Consider the following 14816-nt stretch of genomic DNA (forward strand, 5'->3'; position numbering starts at 1 on the left):
GACTTGATGCTAAGCCAATTTAAACCTTCATTATTCTTAGTTGAAATTATTTAGGGTGACATCTCCAAAGCTCTTGATGTTTAATCTTTAACTTAACCCCTTGGTTGCATAATATATTTGGACTGCTAGAAGCAAGTCTGAGTTGCATATCTATTTCATTTTCCAGCTTGCCACACAATCAAAAAATCTTTCTAAGCTTAAAGATATTTTCCTGCCCAGGCACAGCCGGTGGCTGGACAGCTGATTTGTCCATTATAGTGGACAATACAACTTGAGGTTTGACATGCATAGTTAGGAGTCAACGTCATTGGGATATTCTCCTGTAAAGGTCCCTTGAACTGAATGAGAGGACCTCAAGAGCACAACTGGTGCAGTGTGCAGTCATGTAAATAGGATTTTTCATGACTAATGGACTGAGTCCTAGTAACCATTTCCTCCTTTTCTCACATAAGCAGGGTGTTCCCACGCTTTTTGGATTAATGGGTACATCTGGTCATTTGAGAGATCTTCTCAGAAAATGGCTCTCATGGCAGGTTTACCCACTTGGGAACAGCTGCCATGGTGCTGTGGTCCTGGCAGAAAACACCTATTTCCCAGGGAGCAAGGGAAGAATTAAAGAAAAGCTACATGTCCAAGGACCTTGGTACAAAGCAGAAGTGGAATCTGAATTCCAAAACAAAATTTCTCTTTTGAATCAACAGCTTTCTGCTCCAAAATTCCTTTCACAGAAGACAAACTCAACCAATCAACTGAGTATGTGTCAGAGGAGGGGTCTGAGCCCTGAATGCCAAACATGTGTGACTTTCTTCTGTTGCTCCCACAAAGCACAACAAAATACACATTTCCAAGGGAAAAACTTGCAGGTACCCAGAGAAACACAAAAAATGCATGCACACACAAGCAAATACCTTCTCATACCACACACCTGCACTAAAAAAAGCAAACAAGTACGCAGTGGTATATTCAGATGTCAGCATGTTTAAAGTAGGCCCATTGAAATATATGTGGCAAGTAAATCATGAGTAATTTAAGTACCATTGAATGGGTGTACTTTGTTTATGGATTGGACATATCTGGATTGAACTCATTACCCCCACACACTCACAAAAAGTAATATGCCCTTTCTAGCACCCCAATTCACCCTAGCACCCCCATTTCAGCATTCCCCTTTTTTCTAACTGCTTAGACAAAGTGAACTGAAGCAGCCTCGCCATTGTCATTTCAAAGAAAACAGCATTCACAGCAATCAAAATGGTGCTGAAAGGCAACATTTTGTCTTGCAACATGCTACCAATCTAGTTAATAAAGAATAAGAATAGCAAAACAAAGCAGGAGGGCAGGAAGTCTGGTAGACATTCGAAGAGATGGCCATGGCACATTGGCACACTGTCACCTGTGGGAGCTGCATTGCTTAGTGTGGAATATTTCCTTTTTTTGTTTAAGAGGTAGTAACAAAAACACAGAAGAAATAATCCTTTTTTCTTAGAAATAAAAATGATCAGTGGGTTTTAAAAAGTAGGGGTGAAGTCAGACTTAATATTATACAGACAGGAATTAGGTTCAAATCCTTCTTGCTGTGTGTTTTGAGTTGGCTGCACATCCTGTCTAGTTCAGCCTTATACATTCGTATTACTGTAAGTCACAATTCATTATAAAGAAACAAATTGGCTTATGGTAACCGGATTAATAGAAGGCCTGTGTGGCTCAGGAAGATTGGTAACAGGATACAAATAGCCTTTCACCTCACTGGCTTGAACATGGCTTAGGCTGATAGGGATTGAATGTCATTGCTGCGGCAAGGAAATTTAGTATCTGTATCAGTTTTCCTCAAGCCTGCACTGTCAGGATGGACTTCGCCAAGCACAGATCACTCTTGCGTTTACAGTAATTGCAGAAGACATGTGTTTAAAATAAATATTTCCCAGTTGATCTTTTTTATGTAATGCATTTGCTTGATTCGGCTCAGACATCAAGGAAGTACTTTCCTTGCAGGGATATTGTATCATCCTAGCCACACACACAAGAAATACTTGAAGCTAGAAAAATGTGGATTCCCCACCTGCTGCCCAAGCTAGTGGCTATTGCCATTATCAGGGTATGCTACTTGAGATGTGTCATTGCCAATGTCACAAGACTTATGGATAGTACTTCGGACATCGCTACTGATAAGCCACACAGTGCTTCTTCCTCCATGCTCCTAGTCCGCACCATTTTACGACTTTGTTTACAAGGCTGGTATGCCTGTCAGCACAGAAACCTGGACAAAGATGAGAAATGCAAAGAGAGCTATTTATGCACTATTCAGTAAAAATGCGCTGCTGTTTTGCAAAGGCAGCTCTTTAGTGAAAGGTGAAAAAGACAGTGCAGGCTACTTGGTGATCTCCCTACCTAGTCCAATACACTAGCAATTTATGTTCTTTCACAGCCAAGTGGTCCTTGTTGCCAGTGCTGGAGAAATCCTTTTTATTGTGCTTTGTACCAAAGACAGTGGGTGGGCTAAAGGTGAGAATAGTATTACAAACAAAATCCAAAAGTGTTCAATTATCCCAAAACTCCTGAGACTACACCACTAATGTTTGGGGCTAAGTCAACCTTTGAATTTATCTCAACATAGTAGATGAAATAGTGTAAAAAGGACTAGCTGCACAAAGGAATGTTTACCTTGCAAGAGTCTACAGAAATTGCATAATTCCACAGCCAACGATTCATACAATATGGTGTCACAATGTAAGTTTCATAGTGTAAGTGGCAGGAAAGATGTGTAGGCTTCAGCTTCTCCCTTAAGGTGCCCAAGTAGTTAGTAAAGGAAGTGAACATTCTTTGCCGCCCTCAACAGTTTAGTGTGGTGTGTTCCTTGTTTTGTCTGGAATAAAAGTTCCCCGAGTCATGCAGGAAATGGAACTGCATATGTTTTCTTGTGTAGAGCAATTGCTCAAATTTAATTAGGTAGGATTATGAATCGATAATAGTCTTCATTAACATAATGCAATTCCCAGGAAAGTACATGCAGAGTTTATGAATTTAGATGATTTCTCCTTAGAATATGTAGCTCTCATTCATCAAAGAGCTGCAGCAGCAATTTTCATTTCAATAAAATATTCCTGATTTACATATATATTCTTGAGACACAGCATGAGAGTTATAAATCATTTTGTCAATCTAAAAGATGCCCTCTGTTCAGGTTAAGAAGCCTTTGTGACAAGGGAACTGTTACTTGAAATGGAAGGGCAATAAAAACTTCAGCACCTCTGATACGAAGCTGATCTATTTCACAATAACATTTTGAGCAGAACTTGGGACTCCATTCATCAAGTGTACATCTGCAATGGAGTTGCTTTCTAAATACTAATGAAGCTTCAAATAGTTTGGTCTCATGGGTGATATAGAACCTGATATAAACCCTAAGAGAGTATAAATGTGCAGGGAGATTTATGCGATTGAAATTAGCTGTGCATAGGGAAAGGGAAAATGGCACTAAAAGTCAAGTTTCATAGAAAACATCCAACTAATAATGTACCCATACAAGTTGGTGTGTTCCATCTGAACAAATGTCATGGAAGAAGTAACTATAATGCCATTGAATTTAACTTACTTGTGAGTACAGTGAAATAATATTTACTTTCAAACAGGAATTTTTAAAATTAAAATTAGAGGGGAAGGCTAGGGAACTGGGGTAAGGTTTATTAATATAAGGGGACTTAATTAACATTGGAATTTGTCAACTTTTGTAATGGACATTATCCACAGAATATTCATGGCTATATCCGTAAAAAGCAAAGGAGTGTTTATCTAAGTAAAGAGTTTTAGAGTGCTTAGATCTTAAAAGTTGGGGTTTTAATACCTGTGCAGTTAACCATGTTTGTGGCTCCTCTTTCCAAATAAGCTGCTTGTTTTTACCAGAAATATGGCAAGCAGGTAGAATATGAGACTATTAATGCTAGAAACACACCTGTTGAATGAGCCTATTGTAGATGGGTAAGAATTTAGTTCAATTCATTGCCATTCCTTTATATGAACTTACCACAATTCATAAATGCCATTATAAATGGGTTACAAAGAAATTGAGATTTAAGAGCTTCATAGGGGGGAGAAGCAAAAGTGAGATTTATTCATCTTAATTTGTACTTTTAATTGATGATTTTGAAATAGAAAGGCTAAAGAGGCAAATAAGAATAACACAGATGAGCAAAACCACTTGATTCAACTCTAAAAAAAGTTTTGACCGAAGACAAAATGAGTATTGTGGATATATGTTGTCAAGTCATTTCCAACTTATGGTGACCCTATGAATGAGAGCCCTCCAGAATGTCCGTGACAGCCCTGCTCAGCTCTTGTAAACTCAAGGCTGTGGCTTCCTTTATGGAATCAATCCATCTCATACTTGACCTTCCTCTTCTTCCCACACCAACTTTATTGTCCTTTCCAGTGTTTGTTGCCTTCTGATCATGTGCTCGAAGAACAACAGTCTCAGTTTTGTCATTTTTGCTTTCAGAGCAAGTTCTAGATTGACTTGATCTAATAGCACTTGTCTAATACCTATTAGTCTAGGGCAGGGGTGGGCAACCTTTAACACTCAAAGAGCCATTTGGACCTGTTTCCCACACAAAAGAAAACACCAGGAGCTGCAAAACCCTTTTGACATCTAAAATGAAGATAAAACTGCATATATTGCTTTTTACCTTAATGCTATGTATACCTTCATTGTGATTTAGCTGCAGCTCTTGGTTCAGTCACTAAAAACTGTTATTTTTAATCTTACATTATAAACTAGTAGGACTCCTTTTTTCTTATATTTTGAATAGGAGGAGAGCTTCCTGCAGAGTCAAAGTCAGTGCTAAAGGGCTGCATGCATTAAACAGCAAACTCCTAAGTTCGTTAGCAGTAAAAGCAAATGAATCTACCCACTTATCATTAAACATTTGGTTTTCTTCAGAAACTTTTCTTCGATTTATCCATGCTTGGCCAATGTGGGGGGGGGGGGGGGAGAAGTCGCAGATATAGGTGTGTTTAGTGACTGATTAGCAGATAAACAGTCAAGTGATGTGAATTGTGACAGGTCCCAAGCGCAGCCTTTATCATTCAGAGGAAGGAGATTACCTCTGGACAGAGAATCTTTTCAGCAGGGTTTGAGCATCATGAGAGCCTGCAGGAAGCTTGTTCCACTCTTTCCCTGCACACTAGCAGAGGAATGTTGCAATTTACTTATCCCACTAGTGTGGCAATCCTGAGTGGATGCCTCATCATCACCTATTGGTATTTTGTAACTCGGAGCCTCGGTCGCAGATCGGCGGCTGTGCCTGCACGTGTTTTGGGCAAGGGAGCCGCAGCAGAGGGATTCAAGAGCCACATGTGGCTCCGGAGCCGTGGGTGGCCAACCCCTGGACTAGGGTATTTACAAAGCTCTCCTTCAGCACCATATTTGAAACACGTCCCTTTTTTCCTGTCAACCATCTTCACTGTCCCGCTTTCACACCCATTCATAGTGATTGGGAAGACCTTTGTCTTCCCCAAAAAATCATTGTGCTTGACTATCTTTTTAAGTTCCTTTGTTGCTACCCTTCTGAGTCTCGGTCATTTTAGAATTAAAATTGATTACTAATCCCAAGGTATGCCAAATCTTTCACAATTTCAATTTCATAATTATTTACCTTAAAGTTCTGTAATTCTTCTGTGGTCATGATTTCTGTTTTCTTAATGTTCAGCATTTTTTCCTTCAGTTTTCATCAGGATTCATTGCCATTGATTGATCGATCGATTGATTGCTGCTTTCTATCAGTAACATGGTATCATCTGCATATCTTAAATTCTTGATTTATCTGCCACCAATGATCACTCCTTCATCTGATCCTACTCCAGCATTCCTTCTTATATGTTCTGCATACAGATCAAACAGACAGGGACATAAAATGCACCCGTGTTGGGTGCCTTTGCCTATAGGAAACCATTCTGTTTCTCCATATTCTGTCCAAACAGCAGCTTCTTGTAGCTATACAGCTGTAACCTGTAGTTGTACAGGCACACCCAGTTCTTTCAGGACCATCTGTAGCTTCTCATGACCCACACAGTCAAAGGCTTTGCTACAGTTTATAAAGCATAGAGTGCATTTCTTCTGAGTGAATTGTGGCATCCAGAGCTCATACCATAAGTCACACCAAGCACATGTAATATGCAACCCCACTAGTGTGATTTTTCCAAATATATTAGGGGTAAGTCAGCCACCATACAACACAGGCCAAACTTAATAGTCATGGGAAATGAGGATGAGTTAAATTAATTTTTCCAAGTTTCTGTACTTAGCAAAGTAGGCTTTGACCTACAATATTTTACAAAATGATAAACTGACCATCTAAGAAAAACTAGAGGCAGAGGGGTGTAATAAACAGAGGATAAAACAAAATAGTTAGACATGTACTAATCAATAACCTAAGATTATCTTCATAACATTGCCCAGGATAATGCTGTGTATATTTCCATTATAAGGTGCGGCTATCATCAGTTCAGATGAAAGCATAATAAATTTGATTTTTCTGTATAAGCAATCTGTGTCACTTCAGATCCCATTTTATAAGAATTTATCTGTACTATCATTGAGATCACATTCTTTGCATACAGCAATTAAAATGTTTGGGCTACAGAAAGCCTTTTAATAAGGAGAGTGTGTGGGATAATGTCTTTCCAATTTACTTTCCTCTGCACATAAAAGGCTATCAGTGTTAATGCACTGGCTAATTAGGTAAGAGATGTAACAGTCATTTGCCCAGAGACAATCAGCAGCAGGACTCCTGACATGTGGCCATGTCCATTAACAGTGTAAAAGGCTGACCTTTTATAGTGTAGAAAGGTGCTGTAAATGGTCTGTTAATAAAGCTGTTTGCTAGCTGCTGCAAATAGCCTGAGACCCTAAGAACACAAAAAGACCTATGCCGAATTAGATCCGAGCATTTCCAGCATTGCGTATGCACAGAAGCCAGACAGATGCCTGTGGGAAGCCCTCGAGCAGGACAAGAGCGCAATTGCATCCTGCTGCTCAGGAACCCTAGACATGGTTATTCCAAGCATTTTGTCTCTGATACAGATCTGTAGCCCCCAACAGCTGGAGAAAGCAAGCCTGTGATTGCTGGGCAAGGGTCCCCCTGCCCTCAAAAGGGTGAGTCAGAGTCCTGACCCCGCCCTCTCACAACTGGCATGGAGAGAACCATACCAGCTGCCTCTCCAAGGCTGGAAAAGTGATCTCAGGGGTCCATTTTGTCCCCCTTGCTATTTAATATCTACATGCGACCACTGGGAGAGGTCATCAGGAGGTTTGGGCTGCAAAGTCATCAGTATGCTGATAACACCCAGCTCTACCTCTCTTTTTCAACTAATGAGGGTCAATAAACTGAAGCTCAGTCCAGATAAGATGGAGGTTCTTTTGATGGGTGATTCGAGCTCCTGGGTAGGTGACTTGGGCCTTGCCCAGGACGGGGTTGTACTCCCTCTAAAGGACAGGGTCTGCAGCTTGGGAGTGCTCCTCGACCCGGAGCTGTCCTTGGAAGCCCAAGTGACTGCGGTGGCAAGGAGTGCTTTCCTTCAGCTTCGGCTAATCTATCAGCTGCATCCCTACCTGGAGGAAGATTGCCTAGCAACAGTAACACAAGCATTGGTTACTTCCCGGTTGGATTTCTGAAATGCGCTTTATGTGCGGCTGCCCTTGAAGACAGTCCAGATACTTCAGATGGTTCAAAATAGAGCTGCCACTATGCTGTCAGGGACTGGGCGTTATTCTCATATAACCCCAGTCCTCTATCAGCTCCATTGGCTTCCCATTGAAGTCTGGGCCCAATTCAAGGTGCTGGTTATTACCTATAAAGCCCTAAACAGCTTGGGACCAACATACCTAATGGAATGCCTTCTTCCCTATTTGCCCTCCCGTCCCCTGAGATCGGCAGCAGAAACCCTCCTGGAAACCCTCTGTGAAAGATGTTAGGAGACAGAGTACCTGGAGGAGGGCCTTCTCTGCGGTGGTGCCCCGAATATGGAATGCGCTCCCCAGAGAGGTCAGCCTGGTGCCGTCATTAAATGATTTTCAGCGCCAGGTTAAGACCTTTTTATTTAATCAATATTTTAATATGTTTTAGTATCGAATTTTATTATTGTATTTTATTAATTTGCAGCCAGAGTGGGTCGTCAATTTATTTATGCTGTTAGCCATCCAGAGATGTTAGTAATTGGATGGCATACAAATTTTATAAATAAATAAATAAATCTCAGAGGAAGAGGAAAGTGGGTGAGAAAGGAGAAGAGTGAAGAGAGGAGAGGTTGCAAATTATCCTGAGCCTCATCTGTCCACCTTTCCTTCCTTCCAAAGTGCCCCTTCAAATGGGCTAAAATATCTGTCTAGCAAAAATCACCCAGGATGGAGGACAAAGAGACTCAGGAGACCCAAAAGCCTTTGAATCCAGATGTTCCAAGCAGCAAAGTTTCAATTGACAGGACTGGGACCTTATCCTCCACGAATGTGTCTAATCCCCTTTTAGAGCCATTCAAGCCCTCGCTACCTCTTATGAAGTGTAATTCCATATTATAGCTTCCCTTTCTTTGCATCATGGATGGAGGAACGGCGGACAGGCTTGTCACCAGAGAGTGAAGTACTTACTATGACAGTATGAACAGACAACATGCAGAGAGCAATCACATTTGTTCGCAAGACAGGGAGAGTGAACAACCGGAACAAGGCTAAAGAAAAGTTGCTGTGCCTAAAGCTTCCCAAAATGAAATGAGTTACTGAGGGAAGAGGGAATAGCCTTGTTCATGTTGACAGCTTAAAACACAGGGTAGACAAGCAGATGCAGGCTTCCAGGGCTGGAGATGTCTGTTCCTGTAAAGAAGTTAATAAAAGGAATCAAACAGTAGCAGCAATAGGGGTGGACAGAGAAGTTGAACTGTAGTCATTTTGGCTGTGGACGATGTGAGTTTTGCTCTAGCACCTGGAGGGTTCAAGGTTGGGCAAGCTGTTCCATTATCATTATTCTTACTTTTAATTCTGAATAGTAAAACTGTGTAGGTGATTTACCCCAATTTATCAATGTACAATAATAAAAATTGATACCATAAAAATATAAATACAATAAAACTAGTAACATTATTCCTTGTCACTAATGATACCCCCATAAGTAAGAACAGGTACCAGTGATGCTCAGAGAGACAGATTCATAGTAGCAATAGTCAGGCTAACTTGAGAATACCTTCATTTTCAGAAAGGGTTTTCTTTTCAGAAACACATAAGGTGTTGACTGAATCAGTCAGATTATACCACACCAAGCAGCTTATTCCAGTGGAAAGGTTATTTATTCACACGCAGACTTTGGATCCAGTGGCACCTACAGATGGAATATTTTAAAAGAACTTAAAATCCGTTCCACAAAAATCTTTTAAAATTGTTGCTTCTGCTTCTGCTGCTGCTGCTGGTGGTGGTATTGCAACAGAGCATTCTCAGTGCATGTGGCACTTTCCAAAGAATAAGCAATTCCTACCCAAAGGGGCTGAGAGGCTAGTGCAGGGGTGGGCAAGCTATGCACACTTAAGAGCACATTTCTCCAGAGGTAATTTCTCTGGGGCCACATGCTTGCCAGGGACATTCCCTATTTCCCTCTTCTTTGAAAACTGTGTCCTAACCCTCTTTCTGTGTTAGCATACACATTTCCAAATATTTAAATATTTAGACTTCCAAATATTTGTGTTCACCACATTGTTAGCTGCTGTTGATTACCACTTCTTTGTGTAGTAACTTTTGAATAACTATCCTGCAACTGGTGATTATCTCAATACATTCTGATCAATAGCACTTTTATGGCAGCCATTTTAAAAACTGGTAGTCAAAAGTAGTTCATTTTGTCCTTTACATTTAACTATCTCGATGATGATGATGATGATGATGATGATGGTTGTTGTTATCATCATTATTTAAAGGTGACATGACCAATAGAGTAGACCATGCAATTTATTTATTTGTTTGTCTGTTGCATGTATATGCCCCCCCCCCATAGCCCAAGGGCTCTCTGGGCAGCTTACAATAAAAACAGAAATTTCCTTGGACAATTCCTTGTGAATGAGAAGAGGGTCACTTCTCCATTTTATTGGATTTGTTATGGGGAGGGACTATAATTCAATGATTACATATAGAAGGTTCAAGATTCTATCCCTAGCATCTCCATTAGGAAGGTAGCAAATGATAGTATTTATCTTTGGCTGAGACTCTGAAATACTGCTGCCAGTCAGAGCAGACAGTGCTGACCTAGGTATGAGACAGCTTCCAATAAATCCAATCAGGGAAGCAAATTATATGAAAATTTTCTCCCTTCTCAGAGAGAAAATGGAGTAACTGACCTTCCCATACACGTCTCACTGATCTATAGTTCTTTGATGCAGATCCAGGAACCCTGTCTTCAAATAAGAAGTACAGATGTAGTCACATTCCTGAGATAGAAGCCCTATCCAGATTAAAATATAGTCACACTTAAATCACAGTGAAATCAGTGGGATGAAGTTAGTTGTGACTAATATATGCCCACTGATTTGAAAGGCACTGGAATGTAAGTAACTTTTCCTGGTTTGAAGCCAGAACTGAAGCAAGCTGTCAGTGTGAAATAGGAATGGATGTTCTTCCATGCCTTTCATTGCCTGTAGTGCATAATTCATTTTCAACTCACATGCTTTCAGTTTCATCAGCAGCTAGCTGCTGTTAGGAACAAATTTGTCTGTTTGATAGCTTAAAGATAAGCCTTAATTAGATAGCTATATACGCTCTCATGGGGCTGTTACAGACACACTCCTGATGGTATCTCAGCGGGAGCATTATTTCATCAGCACTGCTTACTTGCTTTGATAAACATCAGATCAAAGTCTGAAAGGAAGAGTTATGGCAAGCTTGCAGGGGTCTTTAAAAAAACCCTGGAAATAGAATTTGAAAAATTGTGTTAAACCGTCAAATGTCCACACGTTGCAGCATGGCGAGATGTATGCCTGCTAGTAGCAATGTTTACCTTCTGGCACTGGAATACGGTGCTGACATGGGGGCTAACCCTTCTCCAAGGGAGCTTAGTAAATGAGAACCAACCTGAAGTGTAACAGAGAATAGAGAAAGTGATATGGCCTCTTGGGAAAGCTGTTTTACTGATGTACCAAATAAGGGTCAAACTACATATTACTTTCTTTTTACTCAAAAGTGCAAGGGACCCTGTCTAAATCAGAACCCTAGTTTGCGGCACAAAGGGGCTTTAATGTTTTGCCTCTTGCCATAGTACTGATCCAAACTGAGAACTACACCTGCAATTTACACTTCCAAAAAGTAGTCTCACAAAGTAATTTCTTTTAATTTTCAACAATGTGATTTGCAAGTATTTATGTGGGAGGCTGAATACAGATCTCAAACAGGATTAGTTTTTTCATTGTCACTTTTGAATAAAATGAAGAGTTAGCTGCATCTTTCAAGAACATTGACCATAAGAGATGTGTAGATTTCAAGGAAGACCACTGATCAGAATAGTTTGGACAATCTTTAGCTAAAACATTCCAAGTTTCCAACATCACCTTAAAGCTTGTCTCTCCTTTGTTTTTGTCTGTTGAGCTATACTATCTAAAGACCTGTCATGCTTGCCAAGCAAGAAACGGATGAAGAATAGAGAGTACCATTTACCTCCAGCAAAATCTCTCCATTATGGTCCCACTGGTTGCATGAAGAAGCAGAAACAGCCAATTTATTAGTAACTTTTAAAGAGTTACCTTCCAACTGAATGGTCCTCAAAGTATTTCACAACAGATTACAAAAAGAGGAAATGAAACAAAGAGTGAAGCCGCCCACACATACATTTGGCAGAGTTCCCTTGGTCCTCTGGCAGATGGCAAGGGCCAGGGTGGACTTCCCTTCTGTCCTGTGGCTCCAGGGTAATTTTTGATTACTTTATTCCATGTACCTAAATAAGAGTCATTAAGTATGAATCTTCTCTCTTTCCAGGCCTTCAGGGCTGGGGATAATGAACCCAGGTAACATGTGTGCCATCTCACTTGCAACTCCACCCACAAGCTATGTGCACTCATAGTATTTTTGAAGAAAGCAGTACATTCATTAAGAGACTCTTTTCAAATATTCTCAGAAATGCTGCTCCACCTATGCACATTAATTATCCCTGATTTTGGATTCCTGGAAAGTGCCCCATCCTGCCTCTAAATGCATAACTATTCTTGTTGTTGTTTTGGGTTAATTTGTTGTTGCTTGGTTTTATGACTGTAAACCACCCACATCCAAAGAGGTTTTTTCCCCTGTGCCACAGATTGACCCTTTGAGAAGTGGCATTGCTCAGCCAATGTTATGCATGTGGAAGGCCACAAGTTCAGTCCATGGATTCACTAAGTGACTGAACCTAAACTAGGCAACTCTGAGTTAGTAACTCTCAACCTAACCTAGCTCATAGGGTTGTTGTGAGGATAAAATGAAGAGTAAGAAGATTGTATATGCTGCCTTGAGGACTTTAGAAGAAATATGAGATAGGAATCTGGGATACAATAAACTGGGACAGCTGGGAAAGTTGCTTGTTTGAAATCCTAGAAAGCTGCTGCCAATTAGTGCATAACATACCAGTGGTTATGATGTAAGGAAGCATCCAATATTCCTAATGTTGGAAGAATGCACCAAAACATTAGAAATGGGCCTTCACATACATAGATTATCTATGATAATGAGCACGCTATCTGCTTGGGGGATAATAGCTATTTGTTTTGAGTACAATAACCATTCATTCATTCAGCATCCAAACAAAACAAAAAGGTTAGGATCTGTAGTTAGGGGTGCAATTTCCGAAATCTGGTTTAGAAAATTTCCTAAATCTGGTAAATCCTAATTCCTAAATGTTAACATTGCTCCTCAAACTTTGGCAAGTAATAAATACAAATTCTCATCAGATAATATCCTATAGGATAGCTACCCTTTAGATGAAAACCTCTGAATAGGGAAGCTTCTAAAAGTCCTGTGTCCTGCTGGGCTGTGGGAAAAGAGTGGAGGAAATTCTGGTGGTGACCAGAATGAGTCATGGACAGGCCATATGATTCTACAGCTCATGGCCTCTCCCTTCCCTTCTCTGTCTATCTCAATGTCTCCCTTTGGATCTCTATGATGTCTGAGGTCACTGTTGCAGCTTCAGAAAGACTGCAAGGTGATGGAGGAGGGATGCAATGTTAGATTCTTCCTCCTGAGGTCATGAGAGTATCTACAGTCTCAAGAAAGAGAATCCAAATAAACTATACTCCTTGGGACACCCTCCTTGGAACTCTTGTACTACTTTGCCATATACTTAATTATACATCTTACAATTCTCCTTTGTTTCTCATCTATTCATGAATTTTGTCAGTCATTTTCATGGTATCTGATTTAATGATGATCTTTCTTATTATACAAAAACTGGGAGATGGTTCATAAGAAAGTGTTATAAACGCTGACTATTTTTATTTGTGAGAAACATACCAAGCCAAATAGAATAAGGTTAACTCTCAGGGAAATGTGCAAACTCTAGTATACAGCTTATAGTATACACTGCATGGCTAACTTATCTGATGGAAATGAATACAATGCTCATAAATAATGCTGTATGTATTTTATGTTTGATTTTATATAGCCATTTTAGACCTTGGATGTAATGTTTATTTTTGTTTGACAATTTGCTTATCTTTTTTGCTTTATCAACCATTGCATTGTTATTTGTTATGTCAGTTTTATACAAGTTGCTGTGGGAACCTTGCTGGCTAAAGAGCAGGTCAGGGATCCTGCTAAACTTGCAACTGCCAGAACAAGTTTATTTTGGAGGTGTGGCTACTGCTCCCCACCCCCAGTCAGCCCTCCTGTTATTTTTCTACTGGGGTGGGATGGCAGCAGCTCCTCTCTCCTTAACCCACTATTTTTTAAAAGCATCAGAGCAGCCAGCTGGTTGCCCTTGCAAGCCATATAGAAGGAAAGGAATGTTTTCTTTTATTCCTGACTTTGAAGAAGAGTGAGTTGAACCATTCCCCTTTGTGGGGGAATGATGAATGACGACATAGAAGTGACAAAAAGACTTCCCCTTCAGGGACCCTGGAAGATTATTTAGATTAATCTCATGTCATGGCTGGTCTTCTCTGCTATCTTTAAAGTAGATCAGCACAAAGACTTTTAAAGTCTTTATTATGTTAAATATGACCAGCTAGGCTTGCTTTGTGATTCAAAAGAAGGGTATTACAGATGTCAACAATAAAGGAAACAAGCACACTTAGAATAGAGAAATATGGCTTAATGACGCAAAGTAGATTCTAAATGGAATGCCTTTCCTAACTTCCAAACATTTTCCTTATGACAGCACATAACAGCATCAACAACAAAGCGATGGATGGACTTATCCTCCAGGAACCTATCTAATCCCCTTCCAAAACCATCCAAGTTCTTGGCCATCATGACATCTTATGGGAGTGAATCCTATAATTAAATCAGGTGCTTTTGAAAGAAGTATTTCTTTTCATCAGTCCTGAAACCTCCACAGACTTCACCCAAGTGCTATCCACCAGGCTTATCTAGATATATTTGCAACCTTTACAGCAGACCAGAAATGCACCATGCAATCTTCACACCTATTACAAATCCAGCTATTTCTAATAACTTTATCGTCCACTACTGCAAGTCTATTGACCCCTAAAGGTATATCACCAGAACAAGAGGATATCTAAGGAAAGGGTAGCTTCTACAGAGTCATTTCCTCCTCCTTTGGAGTGATTCCACCCTTCTTTGTAACATCCGTTTCCTATGCCTGAAGCAAGGC

The 14816-nt window shown here is 40.2% G+C and overlaps 1 protein-coding gene across 3 annotated transcripts in view; it reads right to left on the reverse strand.

Annotated features, from left to right (window-relative positions):
• LOC123029030 (T-cell receptor-associated transmembrane adapter 1) overlaps positions 1–14816 on the reverse strand; it is a 94783-nt gene that overhangs the window by 45550 nt on the left and 34417 nt on the right. For 2 of the 3 annotated variants that reach the window (XM_044441488.1, XM_044441491.1), the window contains exons 2-3: positions 5649–5874; positions 2060–2257 (exon numbers count right to left, since the gene is read on the reverse strand). The gene's annotated coding sequence lies outside the window, so the exon portion shown is untranslated. Of the gene's footprint in view, positions 1–2059; positions 2258–5648; positions 5875–8635; positions 8763–14816 lie in introns of those variants that run through there. The other variant, XM_044441489.1, reaches the window with a different exon arrangement.

This window comes from Varanus komodoensis, unplaced genomic scaffold (assembly GCF_004798865.1).
Source record: "Varanus komodoensis strain SLA01 unplaced genomic scaffold, ASM479886v1 scaffold4, whole genome shotgun sequence".
In the NCBI taxonomy this organism is placed as follows: Eukaryota; Metazoa; Chordata; class Lepidosauria; order Squamata; family Varanidae; genus Varanus; species Varanus komodoensis.